Below are 7,922 nucleotides of genomic sequence, written 5' to 3' on the forward strand. Positions count from 1 at the left end.
CAAGAGATTTGTGAACTCAGCCAAGAACCATGGTGGCAGGGCCTAGCTTCTACAAAGAAAACATGTTTTAGCCAATACTCATGCGTATGGGCAAAAGAACTTGAGTACTGTACTTGTGACTAACTGTATAACAGATTATCTTAGTTTCCGTTTTGTGGAAATTGTAAAGCATTCCAACAAAGGGTTTTAATGTAGATTTTTTTTTGTACCCATGTTGTTGACTGCTAAATATAATAGTCTGATCATGATGCTGAATAAATGTGTCTTTTTATTAAATGTGCTGTGTAAAGTTAGTCTACTCTGAAGCCATTTTGGTAAACTATCCCAACAGTATGAAGTTAGAATTCCTTCAGGACGATGACAGATTCCATTCAAAATTTATTTACACCCTGCTTTGGTGGAGAAGCTATTGTCTTCAGAAACATTGGTGTAGCTGAACTGACAGTTACTGTGTTGTGACCTGGAGTTCACTGTGAAAAGGGTCACCCAAGCAAAGTCATGGAGTTTTTTGGTTATTAATATGATTGTTGGCACATATCCTATGCAATATATCTAAATTGAATTATGGTACCATATAAAGTTATAGGTGGGAATGAAGCTTGTGTATCATCCATTATCATATGTAATCAATAAACGATCTAATACCCTCTTCTTTGGAATGACAACTGTATGGATTTGGGACTGGCAGAGCTTTGGACCTTCCCTACCCACTACCCCTGATAATGTTGAATGCTTCTATCACAATTCAAGTTCAAAACGCTGCCAGAGAATAGAAACCAGATGCTGGTTAATGCCACCCCATAAATCCACAAATTAGAAGTTTTCAGGAGACATTTTTAAACTGACCAGTACCAGTAAGGATTTTACTCTTAACACAAAACCAGACTTACATGAAAGGAAAACTGGTTTCTGTTCTGGTTGGGTGGGTCTTTATATAGGTTTATGGAATGACACACTAGTAATTATCTATATGGAGATAAAAATTTGCTGATATGGTAAGGAACCATATTATCTACTTTAATTTATCCTAACTGCAGTTTTCCTTTAGATATGGCACAAGATGACACAACCATTCTAAAATGTTGTTTGTATAGAAAATGATTTCTAAAACTTTATAACAGTTTACTTAATATCCAATCACTGTTATTTGTACATAGCTTCCTTTGAGCCCTCCCTTTGGTGCCCTCAATTTCAGTGCCATTGTACTTAGTAGGATAGAGATTTGTTTATCACTAGGGAAAAAAAATTAAAATAGAAATACCATATGACCCAGCAATCCCACTACTGGGCATATACGCTGAGAAAACCATAATTGAAAAAGAGTCATGTACCACAATGTTCATTGCAGCTCTATTTACAATAGCCAGGACATGGAAGCAACCTAAGTGTCCATCGACAGATGAATGGATAAGGAAGATGTGGCATATATATACAATGGAATATTATTCGGCCACAAAAAGGAACGAAATTGGGTCATTTGTAGAGATGTGGATGGACTTAGAGACTGTCATACAGAGTGAATTGAGTCAGAAAGAGAAAAACAAATATTGTATATTAATGCATATATGTGGAATCTAGAAAAATAGTACAGATGAACTGGTTTGCAAGGCAGAAATAGAGACACAGATGTAGAGAACAACGTATGGACACCAAGGGGGGAAAGCAGGTTGGGGTGGTAGTGGTAGTGGTGGTGGTGGTGGTGGTGGTGGTGGGATGAATAGGGAGATTAGGATTGACATATACACACTAATATGTATAAACTAGGTAACTAATAAGAACCTGCTGTATAAAAACACAGAAATAAAATTAAATTTAAATAAATACAAGATCTATGGGATAATACAAAGCATGCCAAGTTACACATAATAGGGGCTCCAGAAGAAGAAGGAGAGAGAGAAGGGAATCAAAAATGTTTTTAAGGGACTCCCCTGGGGGTGCAGTGGTTAAGAATCTACCTGCCAATGCAAGGGACATGGGTTTGAGCCCCGGTCTGGGAAGATCCCACATGCCGCAGAACAACTAAGCCTGTGCGCCACAACTACTGAGCCTGCATGCCACAACTACTGAAGCCCGTGCACCTAGAGCCTGTGCTCTGTAACAAGAGAAGCCACCACAATGAGATGCCCATGCACCGCAACGAAGAGTCCCCACTCTCCGCAACTAGAGAAAGCCTGCACAGCAACAAAGACCCAACACAGCCAATAAATAAATAAATTCGTTAATTAATTTAAAAAATACTTAACTTTAAAAAATGTATTGAAGAAATTATGGCTGAAAAATTTCCAAACCTAAAGATGGAAACAGATATTCAGGTGCAGGAAGCACAGAGTATCCCAAACAAGATGAACCCAATTAGACCCACACCAAGATATATCATAATTAAAATAGCAATAGTTAAAGAGAGAATTCTAAAGGCAGCAAGAGAAAAACAAAGAGTCAATTACAAGGAAACCCACATAAAGCTATTAGACAATTTCTCTGCAGACACTGTGCATACCAAGTCCTGAAAGGGAAAAACATGCAACCTAGGATGCTCTACCCAGCAAGATTATCATTTAGAATAGAAGAAGAGATAAAGAATTCCTCAGACAAGCAAAAGTTAAAAGAATTCAACAATACTAAACCTACCCTAAAATAAAAGTTGAAGGGTGTTATCTAAATAGAAAAGAAACAAAAATCTACAGGAAAGGGAAAAATCGTAATAGGAAAGGCAAATATATAGTCAGGACTAAAGATCACTTAGATAAGCCAGGACATAGATTAAAAAACCATCCAAAAATTTTGTGAAAGTAATTGTAACTACAATTAAAATCAAAATAATAAACATACAGATGTAAAATAAGACATCAAAATTACAAAGGTGGGAGAGGAAAGCTAAAAATGTATATTTTTAGAATGTGCTTGAACTATTATGACTATCAGTCTAAAATAAGTAGATACAGTGATGGGTCAACATACTTGAAAACCAGGGAAACCACAAATCAAAAACATACAATAGATTCACAAAAACCAAAAAGAAAGGAACTCAAGCATACTACAAAAGAAAATCATCAAACCACAAAAGGAAAAACAAAAAGAAGAAGAATGGAACAAAGAACCACAAAAACAACTGGAAAACAAGGAATAAAATGGCAATAAGTACATAACTATCAATGATTACTTTAAATGTCAATGGACTAAATGCTCCAATCAAAATGGATAGAGTGGTAGATTGGATTAAAAAATAAAGCAAGAACATACACTATGTTTCCTATAAGAGACTCACTTCAGGTTGAAAGACACCCACAGATTGAAAGTGAGCAGATGGAAAAATATACCTCAAATGTAAACAACAAGAAAGCAGGAGTAGCAATAATCATATCAGACTAGTAGACTTTAAAACAAAGTCCATAAAGAAAGACAGAAAAAGACATTATATAATAATAAAGGGATCAATACAATAAGAGGATATTACATTTGTTAACATATATGCACCAATATAGGAGCATTTAATATATAAAACCAATACTAACAGACATAAATGGAAAAATTGACAGGAATACAGTAAGAGTAGGAGACTTTAACATCCCACTGACATCAACAGACAGATCTTTAGAAAGAAAATCAATAAGGCAACAAAGGTCCTAAATGACACAATAGACCAGTTGGACTTAAATGATATCTACAGGACACTACATCCAAATAAAACCCCAGAATACACATTCTTTTCAAGCTTGCATAGAACATTCTCTAGGATAGAACACACACTAAGTCACAAAACAAGCCTCAACAAATTTAAGAGGGTAGAAATTATATCAAGCATTTTCTTCCAACCACAATATGAAACTAGAAATCAACTATAGAAAGAAAAATGAGAAAAGAACAAACATGGAGACTAAACAACATGCTACTAAAAAACCAACTGATCACTGATAAAATCGAAGAGAATCAGAAAATACCTTGAGACAAATGACAATGAAAACTCAGCCTGACAAAATCTATGAGATGCAGCAAAAGCAGTTCTAAGAGAGAAGTTCATAGTGAAACAGATCTTCCTCAAGAAACAAGAAAAATCCCAAATAAACCACCTAACCTACCACATAAAAGAATTAGGAAAAGAAGAACAAACAAAACCAAAGTCAGTGGAAGAAAGGAAATAATAAAGATCAGAGAGGAAATGAATAAAATAGAGATTAAAAGACAATAGAAAAGATCAATAAAACAAAGATCTGATTTTTTTGAAAGATAAACAAAATCAACAAGCCTCTAGCCAGGGTGAACAAGAAGAAAATAGAGAGGACTCAAATAAATAAAATAAGAAATTAAAGAAGAGAAATAATTACTGATACCACAGAAATACAAAAAATAAAGGAATACTATGACCAGTTATATGCCAACAAATTGGACAACCTAGAAGAAATGGACAAGTCTATAATTTAAAAAAGAAAAAACAAACCTCCAAGCAACAAAAGGCCAAGACTGGATGGCTTCATAGGGGAATTCTACCAAATATACAAAGAAAAATGTATGCCTATCATTCTCAAACCATTTCAAAACTTTGAGGAGGAGGGAACACTCCCAAAGTCATTTGATGAAGCCACCATCACCTGGACACCAAAACCAAAGACACTACCAAAAAGAAAATTACAGGCCAATATCTTTGATGAATATAGATGCAAAAATCCTCAACAAAACATTAGCAAACTGAATCCAACAATACATGAAAAGGATCGTACATCATGATCAAGTTGGATTCGTCCCAGGGTCTCAAGGATGTTTTAACATAGGCAAATCAGTCAATGTGATACACCACATTAAAAAAAGGAAAGACAAAAATCACATCATCATCTCAATGGATGCAGAAAAAGCATGTGATAAAATTCAACATTCATTCTGATAAAAACTCTCATCAAATTGGGTGTAGAGGGAACACTTCTCAACATAATAAAAGCCATTATGGTAAACCCACAGCCAACATAATATTCAATGGTAGAAAGCTGAAAACCTTCCTGCTAAATTCAGGAACAAGACAAGGATGCCCACTCTCACCAGTTCTATTCAACATAGTACTGGAAGTCCTACTCACAGAAGTCAGACAAGAAAAAGAAATAAAAGTTATCCACATTGGAAGGAAAGTGTAAAACTGTCATGATTTGCAGATGACATGATACTCTGTAATAAAAACCCAACGACCCAAGTGTCCATTAACAAACGGTTGGTTGAAGAAGATGTGTGTGTATATACACATACATATATATGGAATAATTACTCAGCTATTAAAAAGAATGAAATATTGTCATTTGCAGCAACATGGATGAACCTAGAGAATATCATACTAAGTGAAGAAAGTCAAACAAAGACAAATATTATATGGTATCATTTATATGTGAAATCTAAAAAAAAAATACAATGAATGTATATACAAAACAGAAACAGACTCACAGACATAGGAAAAAAAACTTATGGTGACCAAAAGGGAAAGGGAGGGTGGGGACTGATAAATTAGGAGTATGGAATTATAGATTCAAACTAATATGCTTAAAATAGAAAGCCAACAAGGATTTACTATAAGCACAGGAAACTATATTCAATATCTTGTAATAACCTATAATGGAAAAATAATCAGAAAAAGTACATTTATACATATATAAAAAACTGAATCACTTTGCTGTACACCTGAAACTAATACAATATTGTAATTCAACAATTATTTCAATTTAATAAAGAAACCAAATTATAGTGGGTCAAAGAGTAAATGAGAACTAATGAAAAGGAGAAAAGTCTTTAACAAGCTACAATACATACAAGGAAATAGACACATATCACACACAAAATACAGTTATCACTAAGATATTTAGATATCTTAATTTTATAAGTAATAAAACTAATAGAACATTTAGGCTCCATGTTTTTTTCTGTGTGCCTTTCAGACACCCTTTAAATTATCTGTGGTGTCTGATCTGCCTATGGTAGGCAGATGCATGTATTTAATATGAATTCTTCAATCTCATAAATGTTGTAATTCAATGTGGGATTTAATCTTAATTCCAATCCTTACTAGTTTCATGACCTTAGGTTATATGGTTTGTCCAACATCATACATCTAGTTTGTAAGGTAATTTGGGCTTCAAATTCAGATCTGACTCCAAAGCTCACATTCTTCATCATGGAGACTTCTGGTGAACATACTGATGTGTGAGTCGGCCCCCACTTTCATCAATGCCAGCGTGACTTTGGTTTTTTCACATGAAGCTACCTACCCTTCCCTTCCACAGCACCCAAAATGAGAGCTATATGAGGAGAGACTGGATAGAGATCCTTAGGTCAAGAATACAGCCAAGAGGCAGGAGTAAAAGCATCAGTCTCCATATTCCTAAGGATGAGGGGTCCATCCCTTCCTCCTCACTAACCATGCCCTTTCCCGAATTCCCAGCCAGCTGTAGCTGAGAAACAGATAACCTGTTATACAGAAAAGTTCTCCAGCAAAAGCCTGTGTGAAAGAAGAGTGTAATTAAGTGGTACCAATTATGGAAATCAATCACATGCAAACTTTACAGGCCACTCTATATTCATTGTGGAGGCCTTCCAAATGGCTTCATCTGTGATAAGAAGTATGTCAATTATGTCATTATCAGAGTGAAAAAATGTGTGGACAAAATAAAGCTCTAAATATTCCTTTGAAGTCAACCACTCGTTTTAAATGGTTTGGACATATAATGTAGGGAAGTGTTTTTAATTGAAATAGAGTAAATAAGTTATTACAAAGAGTTTCAAAAGAAAAATGATTGTTATGCTAAACTTCAGCTATTTTTTAATAGGTTTTCCATGGCCATAGGCTTGCCTTTTTTGCATTTTCTTTTTTTCTTCTACTAGTGAAGAAACAAAAAATGACAGCAGCTAGTGCCAAGTTCTTTGAGCCATTGCCCTATAACAAAGCAATTTAGGGAGGCAGACAGAGGATGGAGTCAACTTTTATGAAAAAGTTGCTCATGTTTTCCTCTGATACAACTTTTCCATTCAGATGTTTTATGACAACTACAGTCTCTAAGGACTGACTAACTGCAAAGTTAAGACTGATATTTTACAATAAGACTTCCCTTATTACTTAATCACTGCAATCTGACAATAAAACCATCTGCCTATAATGGGCCAACTCCGCAGACTGCACAAGTCCAGAAAGCTGAATGTCTAAAAGGACTCATTGTTTTAACCTGGATGCAAAATTTTACTTTCAGACAGACTTTGAGTCTGAATTTTATGTCATCAGTGGGATAAGACATTTTGCTATTTTTTCCCACTATAGGTACCTTAAATTTTAAAAATCTGATTGGCTTTACATTAAATGATGAAAGAATCATCATCAGAAGTGCTTGGGATGATACAGATTCTCACATTTGATAATCTGTTCCTGTTCTACAATCACAGTAACAAGAATTCCTGAGATTTATTTAGTTGTTACACAAGGGAGTGTGCTTTACATGCAATTTATTGTTGAATTCACACAAGAATCATACAGGATAAGAACTATTATTTTCTCCATTTTACAGAGGAAAAAAAAAACTAAGGCTTAAAGACATTGAATAAGCTTCCAAAGTCACAGAATTATTAGTGGCAGTGGTGGGACTCAAACTCAAGAGGTTTGAGATTAGAGTCCAGTACTCCTAACCTTTATTACAAAGAAAACAGAAGGCACAAATTACTATAAGGAATGGGAATCCACATCTAGAAGACCGTGTCAAATGGTTAATGAGTTAATGCACCTCAAGAAAGGGAGATAATATTTTTTTAAACAATGTACATAGCATTTAAGAGACCTACAAATATGAGCCTTTTTTTCACTTTCACTTTTGATATAAAAGAATATTTTGAAAAATACACAAGAAAACTAAATGGATGACTTTAAGTCGGAACTATTTTAAGGAGGCTAAATCTTGGTAAGTAGA

Source organism: Hyperoodon ampullatus (genome assembly GCF_949752795.1).
Source record: "Hyperoodon ampullatus genome assembly, chromosome: 1".
In the NCBI taxonomy this organism is placed as follows: domain Eukaryota; kingdom Metazoa; phylum Chordata; class Mammalia; order Artiodactyla; family Ziphiidae; genus Hyperoodon; species Hyperoodon ampullatus.